Source organism: Aedes aegypti, chromosome 1, assembly GCF_002204515.2.
Source record: "Aedes aegypti strain LVP_AGWG chromosome 1, AaegL5.0 Primary Assembly, whole genome shotgun sequence".
Classification (NCBI taxonomy): Eukaryota; Metazoa; Arthropoda; class Insecta; order Diptera; family Culicidae; genus Aedes; species Aedes aegypti.
Genome location: NC_035107.1, coordinates 10,684,802 through 10,704,511, shown reverse-complemented (window position 1 = coordinate 10,704,511; position 19,710 = coordinate 10,684,802). Strand labels below are relative to the sequence as shown.

General features: G+C 37.3%; 1 protein-coding gene across 3 annotated transcripts in view; it reads left to right on the top strand.

Annotated features, from left to right (window-relative positions):
• Window positions 1–7,341: 7,341 nt before the first annotated feature.
• LOC5574316 (protein unc-13 homolog B) overlaps window positions 7,342–19,710 on the top strand; it is a 335,112-nt gene continuing 322,743 nt past the window's right edge. The window contains exon 1 of one of the 3 annotated variants that reach the window (XM_021838878.1): window positions 7,342–7,481. The gene's annotated coding sequence lies outside the window, so the exon portion shown is untranslated. Of the gene's footprint in view, window positions 7,491–7,728; window positions 8,281–19,710 lie in introns of those variants that run through there. The other 2 variants (XM_021838876.1, XM_021838877.1) reach the window with 2 other exon arrangements.

The following is a 19,710-nucleotide window of genomic DNA, read 5'->3' as shown; positions in this document are numbered from 1 at the left end:
TTTAATTTGCCTCTGTGTTTATTAAATCATGAGCTACTACTGAAACTGATAATATTTCAATCGTTTCTGTATTTAACATTACAATTTTATTGTAATGCATTGGATAACTTTACGACTTTGCGACCGCCGTTTTAGTTAGAAGGTCTAATCAATTATTTCATTTATTACCTATAATCTAAAATTGTGTTATATTTTGTGAGATACTTGGGTCGAATTCTATAGATTGTGTTGCTACTCAATGGAAATATTTCCCAGTATTGTTGAAATATCTTGTTAGAGTAAGGTGGGGCAAAAGTTCGACCTTAGTGGTATAATCCAAGTTTCCAGGAAAACAATAGCAGTTAAAACAAAACAAATACCATACAGTGCACCTTCAACATATTGGCTATAATTTTGCTGAACAAACTTGTGTCAAAATATTTACCCATTTTTAGTTATAACAGTTTCAAAATTGATTGTCTTATTCGAACTTTTGCCGGTGGGGCAAAAGTTTGCTGGCTAAAACACAAAATATCGATCCTTTTATGACAGGCATACTTTACACCAGCCGTAAACTTAAGTTTAACGAAAAATACACACTAAATTTTCATCAAAAAATTGCCCAAAACCGGGTTGATTGTAATATACTCAAAAATAGCAGTTTTTCACAAAACTAAGTGGAAAGGTAAAATTTTGGTGACAGTTTTCACACGATCAGACAAATTTAACTGAATTTGAAAATATTATGTGGATTTTAGGCTATTTGCAAATTTTTCCGTGATTTTATACATGGGTCGAACTTTTGCCCCGCTGATTAGAACTTTTGCCCCACTATGGGCCAAAAATTGTTTTCAAGCATCTATGCAAAAAACTAATACACCTCAAAGCAACCTTATGATAGGTCTAGAAACGCCCTTACAAAAAATATAGAAAAAGATTTTATCTTCATTTGGTTCCATGCAACGAAATTTTGACCAAATATTACAATATTCACGTCGAAAAACAACAAATAGCCATAACTTTTCCAAATCTCAATCAATTTTTATGATATTTGGATTGAAAGTCTCTTACTTGAATAGTATTCGAATCACCATGACATTTAGAAGATTTGTTTTGGATTGAGCTAGAAATCTTGAAAAGAAACTCTTACCCCACTCGAACTTTTGCCCCACTTTACTCTAAGGGTTTCGTGAGAACATCGTTAATTTTTTTCGTAAAAAATCTTGCACAAGAATCAATATATTATGATAACAAGATCCCTGCCAATGCATGTGCATTATTCTAGGGAAATAGTTTTTGCATGTAAATTATTCCGGCGTCCAGATGGAATTGTATTCATGAGCATGGTTTGTTCACAGATTCATATTGTAATGATTTTCATTGATTAATAAAATATCCGTTATATTTTTATGTACATACAGCGCTCAGAAAAAGGATGAGTTAGGTACCTAAAACGAGATAAAATAAAAAATAATCAAATAAATATGGCAAGTATGTGAAATCAGAATACGGATAACATCAAAAAAGTGCCGTGAAAATGTTTGACGTTTATATCAACAAACTTATTTGACTGCCTACTAAGACCTAACTATAAAATCTGCAGGTAAGAACTGTCAAACACAAATCACCCCCGGTGTTTTATAGCCAGCGTAAAAAGCTGGATATGCCAAAACAACACTTTTTTAAATGCAATAAAACCTTGCTAAGCCCCACCCCAACCATCGCTGCTTTTCGTGGGCATTTGTCCAACACCCCCCTGCTCCCATGGACGACCTTTAATCAGAACTATCCGAATTAGTTAAAATTGCTCTACACGTCTTATTTCAAAACTATTCAAGTTTTTTTTCGAAACACTCCTTAACTACGCTAATTGCTTTCATCTCAGTTGATTCTCAACTTGTATGAAAGTTTAACCTCTCAGTCGTCGCGTGGTTTGACGCCGTCAGAACCACCACGCTGATGTTGTGTACGATAAGCGAGGTTTTTTCACCACTGTTGTACAAAATACAACAGCGCGACGACGACTGAAATGTTAATTAGACAGGGTTGATAGGATTATAGCTATTGCTTTCGCTTCTGGAGCAAGTGATCATTCTTAGCTCGTCCATCATTTCATGTTTCAAACTCTCTTTGTAGCAATCGTCTTCTTTATTCAATCTCTGTTATTACATGATGACATTTATCAATCTCCTGTATACGATGACATTCATCCTGATGATCGATAATAGGGTCCTAGAGCCCTGTCCCAATTTTGATGCCAAACGCTTAAGTTTAGGCCAAAAACACATGTTTACTCAATTTTCTAATGTTTTCCGTTGGTTTAAGCCCAAAAAACATTTTTTTTTGATTTTGTCACATCCTTTGGCTTAAACTCAAATTTTGGGTGTATTTTGTTTTCCGTGTCCCTTACGAAATGTCAGATAGGAACAACCCCAGTGGTCGAACTAAAACCCCTGTGGTGTTTTTGTCGACTAAGCGAACGTCAAACATGATCAAAAGTGTCAAGGTTCATTTATGGACCAAATTTTTAAATTAAAGTTTAAACATGTTATAGCCATTATTTGAGCGGGAAAAATTGCTAAAGTAGTAACAGTAACATGCTTTTTCGTGTTATTAAATAAAAACAAGATTTCATTAAAAATTTTAGGACCCAATTATCACTTTTATCAAGTGCTAGAACCTAGGCGGTTCTATGTCTTGAATACCACCAGCTTTTATTGGTCATGGAGTAGCATCTGTATTCCATCAGTTGAAGTTTTTGGAACATGCATAGAGAATTATCAGAACATTATTGATGAATTAATTAACCAGTCGCATCGTGTTATACACAGCACGAGTCAGATGGTGCTAGCGATTTCTGAACGTGCGATTACTCTTGACATAATCTATCAAAGCATTGCTGAATCTCTCAATGATCTTCAGAGCTATTCCCACAGCACAATCTCTAGAAATTCTTGGCTGATTCAGAATTGCCATAGAAATTCCTGGAAGTCGTTTGTAGTTAATTCAAGCGTGTGCTGGAATAAGGGCGTAAGTCGCATGATCGATTTCTCTTCATCGATCCTCTCTTCTGCGAATAAAAGTGACAAGATGAGTTTGTTAGCATTTTTTCACCTCAGGACGCAAGATTGCATCGCTGCCAAACGATATGAAGTGAAAAAATGCTAACAAACATTCATCTTGTCAACTTTATTCGCAGAAGAGAGGATCGATGAAGAGAAATCGATCATGCGACTTACGCCCTCATTCCAGCACACGCTTGAATTTCTGAAAAATGATTTGCACGAATTCCTACTGATAGTTTGTGGCACCATTCATAAAAATATTTACGTCGGTGTCACACTGCACTTTGAGGGCGATCAAAAACTCCGCTGCAGCGATGATCTCTTCCAGATTTTTACGCAGGAGGGCATTGGCGTAGCAAGGCATTCTTTATGGAGGGGGCCTTGGGGAAGGCCTAGCAAATTCATATTTTGACGAAATAATGACGGTCACAATAATAACGATTTTCACTATTTCGTGGTTTGCGTAGGTTGGTTGGTTTGACTTTATTAACGAGATTTTTAGCCCTGGGCTAGTTCATCTCGGGACCAACGGCTTTACTTCCCTTCCGAAGGAAGTCGTCACTATAACTTTTTAAGTCATAAGTGACTATGTCGGGGATGGGATTCGATCCCAGATCCTCGGCGTGAGAGGCGAGTGTTCTAACCACTACACCAGGTCCGTCCCCTTTTTTTTGCGTAGGTTTTATTTGCTTGTTATTTTGCCATCGCTGCACATAACGATATTTGTAAATTTATATTTTCGTCACGGGAATCGTTCCTTCTTTGTTTGAATTCTGTAAAAAAAATCCTTTAAAAGTTCTTTCAAAGAACTCATGATGAATATCTCTTGTAATTCTTCCACGAACTTTCCAGGTATTAAACCATGTGTTTTTAAGTTTTTTTTTCCATAGGGATTTCTTCATGGACTATTTCCGAACTTTTTCAGTGCTTTTTCGAAGAACTCCTTTACCATTTTTCAGGAGTTCCTCCTGGGATTCCCACGGAAAATTATTTGTGGGATTATTCCATAGAATTTTCCTGAAGTTTCTTAGGCTTTCTGAGCTTACAAAAAAAATCAGGAACAATCTCCTCCGCGAATGCTTTAGAAACTCATTTAAACATTTCTGCAGGAAGGAATTATTTTTGAACAACTGGGTGAAAACCTTCCTGCAGAAATGTTTAAATGAGTTTCTAAAGCATTCGCGCAGGAGATTGTTTTTGATTTTTTTTTGTAAGCTCAGAAAGCCTAAGAAACTTCAGGAAAATTCAGGAGTCTCACCACAATCAAGATCACCAAGCAAAGGTTCTTTCCACAAATTCTTCAAAGAGTTAACCAACAGTTTTTCCAACTTTACCTTTGAGGTTCTTCTAAAGTTTGTCTTGGATTATTTCATCAAATATTTCAGAAAATCTCTCAAAAACTCTTCAAGCATTGCTTGAAAAATTCGCAGCAAAAATTGTACATAACCCCGCAAAAAAAAAACAATAAATTACTATTTCAGGTGTTACTCTAAGAATTCCTCCCAGTATTCCACAAGATTTCAATAAGCAATTAAACAGGATTCAATGGCGAAAAAGTTCTTAAAGATTTGTCAGAAAAGTTCGCGCAAATCTATCTGCATAGTTTTTACATAAAATTCTCTATATGTTTGTTAAAATTTCTCTGAAAATCAATCTGATGTTGCTTCGCTAATTCCTTCGAAACCCTCTCGAAAATAATATTTTTTATTTCTTCAAAACTGCCTACTTGAGAACATTAAGAAATCAAAACATTCCTTCACAGTTTCTAGCGGAATACGATCAAAAGTTCTTTCAAAAACTCCAATTATTTTGAAAATATTTCTTCCTTCAAATAGCACTGGTGATTCTTTTAGAGATTTTAAAAGAAATAATTCATTCGATTTACTATAGGATTTTGCAATTCATTCTTGAACTTTTCAAGAAATAGACCATTTCCGTGATTTTTTTTATTGGCTTATATGCTTTCTGTCAATTTACTGAACAAACTTTTCTAAGGAACCGATATGTTTTGGAACCTTTAACTATTAGTTTTGAATTTTGAATCTGTGGAGGAAAATATATTTTCCTAAAGGAAGACCTAAATCGGGTTGGGGTTGAAACTGTGATTCAGAACGGGTTGCGCAAATTCCAGCCTGGTTCAAAAACGTTTGTTTGGGTAATTTGAGGTTAGTTTTGTTGGCGCTCCTGTTTGGGGCGCCCTGACTGGGATCACGGTTAGTTTGAGCGCGCACCTGATTTGACGTTTCCAAATGTAATCAAGCATCCCAATGCAGGGGTGGAATCGAAAAACTGTTGCAAAATCACCACGCTGATACTCATAGGGTTGAACAAACTGTGCCGGCTTTCGAATTATTTTTCAAAATGTGGTGAGCATCCATGTTTTCAGAAATTTGTAAGAAAATCAGGAGTGCATATAAACAAAATCTGAAAGCGTTAATCTATATAAATAAAAATGGAGTGGTGTTTGTATGTCACGAAATAACTTCAGAACGGGACACCCGATTTGCACAATTCTTTCACTGTTGTCTTCTTGAAGGGTTCCGATGTGTTCGTGTGAGGAAAAAATTTAGGTAAGTTTTCGGGAAGTTTGATAAAACGGGGCAGTATTAATATGTCATTTTGTGTGAGAGATTCCATGACATTTTTCAACAGCCTACTTGATGACAAGACGAAGTTTGCCGGGACCACTAGTATTCATTAAAAATGATTGTCTTTCGAAGAAAAATACAAAAACTGGGGGTTGATTTGACGGAAATGGTATATTCTCCAAAAATTAGTATATCCAATCCATGCTCTATTTCTGGTTAAAAAACTACTCCAGGAATACCTACATGATTTTTTTACAAATAATTTTGCGAATCACTCCATTATCACTCAACTAATTTATACCAGATCTCTTGATTAACACCAACAGACAAATCTTAGGATGAGCTTCTATAGAATTTTATTGGATAATTTCAGCTTAAATTGAATTTGGAAAAAAATACAGAATTCCTGACGGAAAATTCAAGAATTCGACGTAGAATTTCTGAAACTCTTTGACGAAATTTCTGTCGATATAGAAGAGCTTTAGAAGATTAACAAAAAAAATATTAGGGAAAAATATATCATCGTAAATTTAGTAATGTAAAATTTTACTGAATTTAAATCTTGGAAGGGAAATTGTATTACTTTGAAAATCTATTTATTAATTCCTCATAGACCTAAACCAGGACCTGACAGACTTTCAGAAACCATAAGTAAAAAATTTGTGAAAATTTTCAAAACATCTAAAATTTACCTTTTATCTTTAGATTCTTTAATGTGTGGCTTTTTGGAATTTGAAAAGAAACGAAGTTTCTCAAGGAAGCGTCAGGCAAAGGTTGGAAAAACAACAAAATGTTGAGGCAAATAGAAACAACAGTTGGACAACGGAACAATGAGAGTTACTTTAAATAACAGGATAAATAAAACCTCTCTAACGAATGGAAAAGAAAACAAATTTCCCAAGAATTCCACAATCTTCTGTAGAAGTTATCTTTGAAATTGAGCAGAATTCTGCCAGAATGATTCTGTCAATGATTGATAAAACTATTTCTGAAGAAATGTTTGCAACAAAATTCCTCTGAACATTCGAAGGCAAGAGGCATTTCGAACAATATGTACAATCTTGGGATTTGAAGCAGAATTAACGTATAAGAATTTCTGACGCGATTTGTGATTGGAAGAACTTTAGATGAACTACACGAAAGAAATTGTATTTTTTTTGGGAAAACTATTTGAAGGAATTCATAGATAAATTTCTAGTAGAACTTTCAGAGAGAGGCTAAGTGTTTTAGCTTACTACCCATGTTCTGAACACGCCGCAAACGGTGTTCTGTTCAAGAGTGAAAGTGATATTCACCATTCAACTCTACTTTTAGAGCATCCCTAAGGTCCTCTCAATCAATCATTAGACTAATTTTCAACTAGCTCATTTTAGAACAATTCAATTACTCTGACAGGATGGAAATTCCATGGGGAATTCTTCTTAGACTAACGATGTTTGTTAGATTTTCATACTGTTCCATCCAAGTATGCCTTGGTGGACGTGACATGGTGGTTGCAAAAACGAATAATTCAAACAACAGCGGTGCACCCCCCTATTATCCAGACATGCGCCTTGGAGCCTCCTCTTTTCCCCAATCCTGCTCCATGATAACACAATAACATGCTATCAGCTGACACCATTTCTGACAGATTCCAGTACATAAAACCCGTCAAACAGGTCCGGATAAAACAACCCCAGATCCGTGTTGGGCCTGCCCATTTCAGCCTGTGCCAGCACCTGGCCGCAGTATAAGTAGAAGTAGCTTCCCCGAAACATGCCGCGCAGCGAAAATGTCGATCTGTCACCAATTTGATAAAAATCCTTTGTTTTCGGTGTTTTGAGCTCGGATCGCGGTTCCGGAACGCCAAGTAATTACCGTAAGCTTCACCATCGGTGTTAAGTTCAGTGTTTTCCGTGTAGTTGAATGGTGTATCTTTGCAAGAAATTGTCTCCCGCGCCTCGAGAAAAAGTGTTACGACTTTGCGGAGGCTTATCTTGCAACACAATTTTCCGCACCCGTTGCGAGATTGCAAATAATCGATATTATGTTTTTGCTACACCTTCTTGCATGGTTTTCCCCCCCGTCGTATCCGCGGGCAACCCGTTTTTATCTAGGCTTTTTGTTACGAGATTGCTGGTTTTTCTTTTTCTGCTCCTGTGACTGCATTATACAGTGAAAACAACTCGACTGCTTTGATGTTTCCCGGAAACAGGTCCCGTGTGTGTGCATTGTGCAAATTTATTCCGATCCAAGTGACCCACTGAGCGCAGTTTCGCCCCCGGATATTGGGTCATCGTGACGATGTAGTGTGCGGTTTGACATTTGCGTCGCCCGTGACCAAACCGCATCGCAGTAGGCAGAGAGCGCCCACTATAAAGGAAATTGTTGCAACATACAGCTGACCACCAACCATCGTCCTGTCATCAGGATATCATTCTCCAGCATTGAACGAATGCCAAGGGTCAGTCCATCGATAGGGAAAATTGTGTGCAGTGGAAAGTGAAAAACACTCCGGACGACAATCGCAGCATAATATGCACACGTCAGACCCCGTAATGGGAGTTTAATTTTAGAAATCCTCCCCTGTCGCACACAGGAGTGATTTGGGTCAATCGTGGCGAAATGTTTTGCTGTCATAAATGATCTTCTTGTTTGGTTTTAGTCTGGTAAGCATTTGTTTCGAACCAAAGACAAATTAAAGACCCCGATGTCCCTTGCAATTGCCCAAAATTTTATGGCTCATAAGGTAATCTAGAATGCCGTTCAAAGTGTACTGCGATCTGTCAAACTTGGGTACCTTTTGCACTACCGAGGGACCAAATGCAGTACTAGAAGTGGTACCTAATCTGAGTCCGAGTGCGACGGACCTGTTCGAACCGTTTCAAGACGTCTATCAACATATCTGTGAGTAATTGTATCGAAAAACATATCGTTATAAACATTTTTGATGACCATATAAAATAATGTTACAACAGATTCAAAAAAAATTGTTTTGAACAAATTTGTGATCACCAAGGCAGAGCGTAATCTCAACAGCTGAAGCTTCGGTGAAAAATCACCGAACAATCTGTAAAATCTTTGAACGAAATCATAAAGAAAAATAATAAAATGGCTCAGACCGGGGATCGAACTCCCGACCTACCGATCAGGAAGTACACACTTAATCGTAGGATTTCATTTCGGTAAACCTAAATGACGAATTCGGTCGGTAAAACATATTTTTACTGAAATCTCGTTCAATTTTGACAGATAAACGATATTCACAGATGCAAATTGACGAAAATCGGTAGTTTACCTAAATTACTGAGACTCGGTAATCTATTTTGCCACAACAATCAGCAAACAAATAATTTTACTGAATTTCGGCAAAGCGCATCTGTCAAAACGAGAGCTGCAGAAACCAACATGTGCTCGAAATATTTTGAGATGTTCTTCGAAAGAGCGCGCGGAAAGCGCCAATATGTAAGTATTCAGCGAATTTATTGTACAGTGGGGATTCGTTCATTGGGGGTCCGCTATATGGAATGACTCGATGGTTGGATGTTCGCTGGTAGGAAAAAATGCCAACTAAAAAGCACTCCAATGTCAGGAGAAGATGTCAAACTGACTTTGACGTCTGAGTACCGTCGCCTTGAAGTCTCCATATATGGAACAAATGTGTATGTATATGTGCTTTTCGTGACGATTTGAGCTCCAGATGCGTTAGTCTGGAGCATTTTCACCATATGTCACTCGTTCCAACTAACGGGTCAGATTCGTTAGATGGAAGGCAGTCGTATTCCAACCAGCGAATACCCGCTGTATTATGATTAATAACTGTGTCGAGTCAGCAATCGTCAAATCTATTCTTATTACATTTTTAGGGATATTCCTTGGAACTTCAACTCCCCTAAATATGAGTGCAGCGAAAATGGTCGTGCTGCTTTTACATTTTGATGAAAAAGCAAAAACATTTTCTCAAATTGAAAAAAGTGAGATACAGTGATACCTCCATGAGTGGATGTTCCATGACTCGATATCGACTCATGGAACCATACTAAAAACAAAATTTCATGGCTACTATGATGGTCCCTAGAAGCAACTTTCCAAAGGATTGCTGTTCTACGACTCGATATTTCCATGAGTCGATGGTCCCTTTAATATCGACTCATGGAGGTTTCACTGTATTTACAGTGATAGTGGCTCAAACAATAATAGGGGAACCTGGTCCAATTTGGACCCTGTTCTAATTCGGACCATCAATCATTTCTCAATACAGGCGCTAATGTGAAGATCTTATATATTGTTTTTCTACCCACCGTCTAGCTTTGATATAACACTATAAATTTGACCCCTTTCAGTTATTTCGTTTGCTTTTTATATTAGTTTGTTGTTTTGAAGTGTTCTAGTGTACTGTCGCCCAAGTAACAATTTTAGTTTTACGCATTTCTTCCAGGGTGCTATAAATAAACGCCCATAAAACCACGGTCAAGGCATTGTTGCCTTCATCGCATCCCCCAAAACCTCTCGTAGACTAGAACGTGGCTAGTTGGCCCACTCTGAAAGAGGCTATGAAGTGTTTAGTTATGTCACACACAGAAAGCAAAATAGCATTAATGGTAGCTATTTTGAGGCCACCTATTCTAGATGAATGTCGCTTCATCTTGAAAATGATTTTATCATAACTTCGATCTTGCCGGATTTATTCCAACGTAAACAAAACAAAATAAGATTGAAAACATGTCTGTGTTATTTTATTTCAAAGTGCGTGTTATTTGAAGTGATTTATTATGATATGGTGCTCAAATCTTTAGTACCAAGTGAGATTTATTGTGAAATGTGATGGAAAAGAAGTAAATTTGCCTGTGCCCCCTCTGAAAGTGGCATATTTCTAGTTATATCGATTGCTAAAATAAACCGCCAGGTGAAGAATTCAACATTTCTTGGTTTGTTTGGGCAGTAATAGTGCTTTAAATTATACTCAGTCAGTTTAATAATCATACCATAGCATCTTATGAACGAATTCATGGAGATATTGCAATTTCAAAGAAAACTTTCCGTTTTACGGTTCAACAGAAAGCTACCGTAGCTGTCACATCACTAATTTACACTGGTAAATCATCAGTAGGCTTCAATGATACCTTGGATACCGTCTTGGTGATTGATGTTTGTTGAAGTTTTTCATAGCGCTTTCTCTTTCAAGCATACTATGATTGATTTGTTTCCTTCAATGATAGAATGATTTCGAAGCCTACGGTAGAACATTGACAGCTGCGGTAGAACTCGGCGGCTACCGCAAAACGGAAAATTTTCTTAACAATCGTAATAATATGATTCGAAAAAAGTGAAATTGTGGCAACTGGAGTGAAATTAATATGGCGGAACCATAATTGGTAGAGTGTAATCGACAAATGCTGTTTTGTTGCCATAAATACACAAATAAGGGCACACTGCTATGATTTGGCATTTGTGGATGTAAAATTGCCTTAATAAATGCTGATCGAAGATGATTCAGCTTTATTTCGGTTTTTATGATAACTAAGCAGCATTCAACAAGGTTTGACAGATTGAGGGTGCTGTTTTGACGAACAGATGCAAAAACTATGCGAACTATGCGAAGTTTTGCATATTTCCATTCAAAATAAGTGTGTTTTTAGTAATAACGCAGTATTAGTGATGTTTTATCGGTGCGGCGAGTAAAACAGTTGCAATGTTTTTGCATCTTAGGAGCCCAAATACTGATTTGAGAAACATAAATAAGGTAAGTTGGCAGAAACCAAGTGGAAATCGTGTAGTTTAAAAGTAGCTTTTATGACAACAAGGTGTATTATCTGAGTCTTATATCATAACCGTAATAAATAAGAGTCGTTCAGCCACGGCAAGCAGTTTAAATAAGGTATTGTATGCTGCAACAAAGCTGGTTTTGTAGTCACAAAATTTTGACTTTATGTTTTGCCTCTAAAAGGTTTTGAAAACAGCCAAGAGCCGAATTACAAAATATCACATTTTGGCAACGTTAAATGTCGCCTCTAACTATTATAGCATTCACGTAACTGTCATAAAACATTAATAAATCCACACGAATGCCAAGTTGCTGTTGAATTGTTACTTGGGCGATTAGCAGTTTTCCCAAGCTTCTGTAAGCGACAATAATTCTTCAATTTTTCTGTGTTATCTTATAATCGAACCCCCTCAGCCTAAGCTTTCATCTGACCATATGGTTTTGAAATATCTATGCACTGTTTGTGCTCAACTAGTTTTAAGTCACAACATGTGTGTTAGTCCAAACCGGACCTTTTGATATTGTTCAATACGGACCTCTTGATTTCCAACGAGAACACAGCCTATTCCAAGAGCTCCATCACGTGAAAGTATCCTCGACTTGGTAGAAAATCGTAGAAGTTGCAATATTGATCGATGATGCCTTTGTTTCTTTTGCGGTCAAGAAATAGTTTCTGGAAAAACTAAGAATTACGGTAAACCACCGAAAAATAGAGAAAATAATAAATCATCTACTTAGAAAGTATCTTTATGAATACCACAGCCAAGCTGTATCCAAAATAGTATGACAATACATTACAAAACACGTTTACGAGTGCTGAGAAGAATACAGTCAACTCTCCCTTACGTGATTCTCTGTGTTTTTGTTCCCTTGCTCGATGGAATGCGCAGTTCCTTCAATATAGCATACTTTGACTCCTAAATGTAAGTCGATACTTCTTCAACTTTATTTTCCCAGATTCGATGCTGTCTGCTTCAGTATCCCATACAAATTCACCTTTTTATCCCGATATTTTCATTCAAAGTTTCAATGTCTTGAAATTTTATTATATTCTACATTAAAATGATTTCCTCCAATATATTTTGTCAACATAACAAAATCCTAAATTGAAAAATATGTGTTCTTCATCTCGATACCTCCGATACATGAATATACATTCCGAATCAAGTAAGTGAGAGTTGACTATACCAATTATTTTACCAGTTTCGGATTTCACTCACCTTTTTTTATATAAAATCCACATTTTACTTAAGCTAGTTTTGACTCTAATTCAATTGAAATTTGACGGGCATTCAGTTTATTTTTTAGAGCTTCCGTTTATAGGAGAAATTCAAAAAGCATGATATCACACAAATCAGAGTTATATTTTATTACTACCTAAGCAAAACCCCATAAAATATAACGTGGTCCGAATTAGAACATGGGGGGTCCGAATTGCAACAGGGTTGGTCCAATTCGAACCTTCTGAAGAATTTTGTTCAAACATGTCTAGTCATGTCCTGGTAAGAGATATCCCAAAACTCTCTGAGAGAAAAGTGTGCGCGTTGAATCAAGTTTTCACGCAAAAATAAAACTTTTCTTGCTTCATCATGTACTAAATAAATATGACCGAAAAACTGTTACTAGGTCCGAATTGGACCATGTTCCCCTACATTAAGATGAATAAATTTGTTTCATTATTAAAATTTATTTTTACCGTTTTCTTCTGATTATTCTTCCAATCAAGAAAACAATCATTTGCCGAATTTCAGCAAGGGTGTGCTGAGATTTTCGGCAATGGTTTACCGATATCTTCGTCAAAATTTAACAGCTGGGAAGATTTAACATTTTGCAGCGCGATCGGCAATTTGAACTTTTACCGAGAATATTGCCGGCCTCGGCGAAACGAATTAAGTGTGTAGGCTTGCTACCACTAGGCTAGCTTACACTGCTTGTTAGTGGTGTGCAAAAACTGCAACAAAAGGAAGCTCATGCCTGCCAGAGCGACTGTCATACGATTTCACAGAAGTTCGGTGAAAATAATGCTGTTACCGAACTGTTCGTTAATATTTCACAGGGTTACAGTAAAATTGTTTGTTTCACGGATTTTTTCCGGTGAAATAATAGATTTCACGGATTTTCTCCGGTAAAATAGTTGATTTCACGGATTTTGTCGGTAAAATAGTGGATTTCACAAGAAAATCTGTAATTTTGTTGTTTACAGTTCAATTTCGGTGATTTATTTCACAGGATACTGCGATTTATTTTAAGTGTGTTGAATTCAATAAAAATAAACACCAAGTGATGTAACAGAGAAAATAAGCATCATTTTAGTGCCTTTGGTGCATTACTTCTTTGAGTGGAAAGAGTAAATGCGCTGAAGTCACTTAGATTATTCGAAGCACAGTTTTCATGCTACATAAATTATTGTGTTGGTGATTGTTTCTTGGCGAAATTCAACCTATCAGTAACATTCAAATCAATAGTTTTACGCAACATTTTCAAGTATTTCTAAAAATTAATGTGATTTATAGTTCATCAAACCCAAATTTCAAAGAATCGGTTAGAAGTGGCCGAGATATACACCAAATACGAAATAAAGACTTTATGTTTTTATTTTAATTACCCAAAATTTTAAGGCACATGAAGTAATAGAGCAACATGTAGAATGCCTTGAAAAGTCTGCTACGATCTGCCAAACATGGGTACTTTTTGCTGTACCAAGGGGCCAAATGCAGTACTAGAAGTGGTACACAATCTGAACCCGAGTTACACCCTTCAATCAGAATGCCGATCTCAGCTGTGTCAATCACGGTTAAAGTTCGTTTGCTGTCAATTTTTACTTATTTCTGGAGCCTGGTAAGCTCCATCCAAAGAAGCATTTTGAGATCATTTGTTGTCGGGTAGCGGACTTTGGGGCAAATGTGCCACCCCGGCTTTTTAAAAAAAAACTATAATATTTATTTTCTCTTTGAGCTTAACAATATGTTCCCTTATAGTTCACAATACAATGATCAAAACATGATGAAAATTGCTCTATTTTTCACGTATTTACATCGACTTGTGCAAAGACAACCAAATTTGAGTGAATTTCGTTGTTTCTAAATAGCATGGTGAAAGGTAAATTATTACCAGATGTTTCTAACGTACTGTACATCGTGAAACTATTCAAATGTGTAAGTTATTGTGGCATTTGAACGAAAAAAAATATTTAGTTTTACATACGAAATCCAGTTTGGTCTAAATGTATATTTATTGGGGCAAGTGTGCCACCTATTTGATAAACACAAATTGTTGGAGTGAAATTTATAAAAATGTAAACGTCATCAACAAAATCATAATAATAAACGAAAATGAGGCACCAGTAGAAGTTTCTGAAGTATAGTAGGGGGATAACTGACATTTTTGCCCCCCAAAGTGATTTTTTGTCAAAATATTCAATAGTAACATGTTTCGGCTTATTAAGTACCGTTTTACATATCGTTATTAATATTTTACCGTTATTTAGTGCTGATCTAGTTTAATATTATGCATGTTCGCCGTAATATAAGGGTAATACATATATTGTATAGGATGAAGACAAAAATAACCATTTTATTTATTCGAATTGAGTAATAGGGAGTTACGCATGTTTTGAACCTTGTTATAAAGCATCCCCTTATTACGGTAAACTTAAAATTATTTTTACACTATCGATTAGCGTCTGTTTTGTGAAACTAACATCATGAGGCTAAGGTGGTGGATTTTATAAGCTTTAGACAAGGTTAGAGAACAATTTGCTTAAGGTGGCACACTTGTCCCAAATTCCGCTATTGAGAATAGGAATGTATACATTCACAATAATGGTCTTATGGTGGTAAGCTCAATCGAAGAGTGTTTCGAATATTTACTGATTTTGTGACTGGAGAACATTTCTAAGGCCTGCTTAGCTCCATCAAGAGAAGCATTTTAAAATGAATTGTAGTCAAAATTTGTGAGCTGGAGTGCATAAATTCACATTGATCTTGAAGAGTTTCGAATATTTCTTGATTTTGTGGCTAGAAGACATTTCTGGAGCCAGGCAAGCTCCATTCAAAAATCCAGACTAGAAATCCAGGATCCATACTGTAGTGCCAGAATCCACACTTAAATTCAAGGATCCACATTGGAAACTCAAAACCCCCGCTGCACAGTGCGCAGTGATTCCTCTCCATACAAAAGATAGAAAAAAAAGCCTTGAAATAGATTTCTTATATCTAATCTAATCTAATCTAAGCATTTGCACAGCCAATATTGAAAAGCACCTGGAAATACTGGAATTTCTTCTAGTATTTTCTAGTCAGCTTTAATATTTGCAGCATATCAGTAATATAATACAAATATTGACCACCAAGGTCATGTGCTTCAGAATGCTCTCAAAAATTCAATTTTAACTCAATCTTCAAGAAATCTCGAAGAAAGACTATTCATTTATCGTATAAAAATACAAAAATATTTTGGGAATTAATTGTGAGTGTTAGTTTTTCGACTATTTTTCACCTTTGCATCACTGTGCAGTGGTCCAGATTTAAGCTCTGCTTTGTCTGAAGTACCTACAACAATAAGGACTAATTTAATATGGTTGGCCACACTTTAATATAAGTTTGCATTCGAAGATACTGAATCTTTATAATAATGAGTTATCAATGAGAACAAATATGCACGGATTTTGGTGGAAATGAATAAGTAGAATTCAGAAGCAAACATTAAGATTTTTGAACAGCTATTTATGGTCCAAGCATGCAGCAAAATATGTTTCTTTTTGAATTCTCGTATGTATTCATAACTATCAGATATAATACATGACTGTTTGACTTGGTTTTTAACTACTGTTGACTCTCCACATCTTGATGCTCTACATCTCGAAAGCTCTCTTAAGGCAAAGTAGCCCGTCATTCGTTTTGGCAGCAATGATTACTTTGCTGCGTGCACTTTCAAAGTGATAAAACTCATTCTTGATAGTTTATATTGTCTTGAAAGAGTATCACTGTACGCGCCAACATACATAAAGTATGCTGATAATTTTTCAGCTGTGTCAGTGCAAAACCAACTGATTTTCATTGATTCGAAATCGTGAGATGAATTAGCAACAATAATCAACGATGCGTACAAATTTCAATAACGGCCTATTTCGCCTCAATGTCGATGATTTTTACGGTCCCCTCATTCTGTATACATTTTCACTCTCCATATCTCGATATCCTCCTTATCTCGATATCTCGATATCTCCCTATCTCGATGTGACTTTCATTCCCGATTTTCTCTCCGTCTGTCGATATGCCCATTATCAAAGGTTTTCAAACTAGATTTTAGGGGCTCAAAACCATTTGCCAAGATGAAATGACAAACAGACGTCATTTAGTTTTTAATTTTACTGGTAACGGAGTGATTTTCAATCTAGTATTACTCTTTTTAATGTATTTGAATCCTCTGAGCAGAATCTCAATAGAGAAACTAAAAAGTAGATTAGAGTACCTTGTACCTTTAAATTTCGACCTAAATGCTTATCTTTGACAGATACTTGTATTTCGACTACCACTTGCAGTATCCACTGTGGATACGAGTAACTGACATTGAAGAAGACTGCAAGTGGTAGTCGAAATACGCGTATCTGTCAAAGATAAGCATTTAGAGCGGAATTAAAAGGTACAAGTACTCCAATATATGTCTCGATCTCTCCCTATGTCGATGATCCCTTCGATATCGAGATTTGGAGAGTGCATTGTAAAAACATAGTTTGGAAATTCGGGTTTTGCCAGTTATTTGAAAATCTGGATCAATGTGCGCTGGTACCCCAATACCTGATCTAAAATCCAGAGATCTACATTGGAATCCGAGAATTTACAAACTAATAAAGGTACAGACTAATATCTCAAGATCCTCGCTGAAATCTCAAGATTCACACTAAAATTCCATGACGCTCGTCACAATTCCAGGATACAAACTGGAATGCTAGGATTCAAACACTGATCCCAAGATCAGTGTACATTACGATCCATACTGAAACACCAGGCTCCACATTGCAATTCCATGATCTACACTGGATTCCCAGCATTGACACTGAAATCCCAGAATCCATACAGGATTCCCAGGATCTACATTGGAATCCAAAGATCAATATTGGAATCTCAGGAAAAAAACGCTGCAGTTCCAGGGTCTACATTGGAATTCCAGTACCCACATTGGAATCCCAGGATCCACACAGATATCCCAGGATGCATATTGAAATCCCAGCATCCATAATAGAATCCCTGGATCCATACTGGCGTCCCAGGATACACATTGGAGTCTCAAGATCCACAATGGAATCCAAGTATTCACACTGGAATCCCAGGATCCAAACCGCAATCCCAGGATCCATACTGGAATCCAACGATCTACACTGGAAACTCAGGATCTATGTATTAATCATAAAATCCACACTGGACTACCAGGATCCATATTGTTACACAAAGAATCACACTGGAACCACAGAATCTACACTGCAAAACCCAGCAACTACACTGGAATCCCAAAATCCACATTGGTTTCCTAGGATCCATACTGATATTCTAGTATCCTCATTGGAGTGCCGGTATCCACACTGGAATTTCTGTATCCACACTGAAATCCTGGGATCCACAATGAAATATCAGAATCCACATCGGAAATCCAGGATTCACACTGGAACTCCAGGAATGACACTGAAATCGACACTGGAGTTCCAGGACTAACATTGTAATCCAAGGATCCAAACTGGAACACCAGGATCCACATTGAAATCTCAGCAGCAACAATGGAATCCTAGGATGTACACTGGAGTCCCAGGATCCACACTGGATTTCCAGGATATACACTAGACTGATGCAAATTTTGAAATTTTTGCTCTCCTATCAGGTATCAGAAGGCCGGCTCCAAAGGCACGTTCCCCACCAGTTGGGAGATTTGTGCCATCGCCATATTTGAGCCTATTTCATCATCTACCCGATGGGAGAGGAAAGAGAAGGGAAAGATAGGAGGAAATAGGAGTGGGGTCCCTTGAAGAGGGAAGATCGCATAAGCGAAATGAGAGCATGTAGCTCCATACCACAATGGGGTCGAACAGCGCCCTAAAGCGTAAAGGGAGCCTATAGCTCATTACCACAGCGGGTTAAGAATAACAAAATGTCCTGAAGATTCAGGCTTCTGAATTCAGTTTCACTTAATAAGTGTTTACCAAGTAAATTGGAATCGCATTTGCGAAAAAACTGGACAATCAGGTGATACGAAGTACCATAATCTGAGTCACAACTATCACACACAAATGAGTCAGCACGCTGAATATTTGCTGTGTGATAGTTGAGTCGGCAGTGGCCTGTCAACGCTATTCTACTTTGACAGATTTGTTAAATACTTCGTCACCCTTGGAGATGGCTCAGTAATGTACAATTTTGTTTGACGACATGACTCCAAACTTCCAATATTGCTTGTGCTGAGTTGCCGCCCAAGAATTTATCTGAAGCTTCACCTAGCACTTCGAAATTGGAATAGCCGGCTCAGGGCCAATGAAGCCATGCGATGCTCCATCGCGAGCTAGCTCATCAGCCAATTCATTTCCAGCGACGGGAGAATGGCCAGGTACCCATATAAGGTTTACAGAGTTGACTGAATTCAGTTCCTCAATTTGAGTTCGACATGCGATAACAAGCTTCGACCTTGTGTTGGCCGAAGCGAGAGCTTTTATAGCAGCCTGACTATCTGAACAGAAGTATATGGCTTTACCCATTACGCGCTGTTGAAATGCTGATTGCACTCCACACATAAGAGCAAATATTTCCGCCTGAAAAACGGTGCAGTTTCTACCAAGAGAGTAAAACTGATTCAGCCTTAGCTCACTAGAATATAAACCTGCACCAGCTCTACCTTCAAGAAGTGAGCCATCAGTTTTACATACTATATTGTACTTCCCGTGAAGGGAAGTGTGTGGTAAATGTCCTGTAAGGAAAGTGACAAGCTTACTTACTTTACTTTTGCTGGCTCTACGTCCTTCAAGACATGACCTGCGCCACAATGTTACGCCAACTGACTCGGTCCATGGCTGCTAACCTCCAATTCCTCGATCACCCCACACCAAGATCCTGCTCCACTTGGTCAAACCACCTAGCTCGTTGCGCTCCACTTCGTCTTGTACTTCGCCCTTTTGCCACCACACAAGACATCCATATGCTAATATTGGTCGAACAACTGTTGTGTAAATCCATTTAATATTTGAGGCCCCAAGTTTTACCAAAGGTTCGCCGGCATTGACCGAAGGCCATGCAAGCTTTTTTGACTCTGAAATCAATGTGAGGTGTCCATGAAAGTTTGGAATCTAGGATGA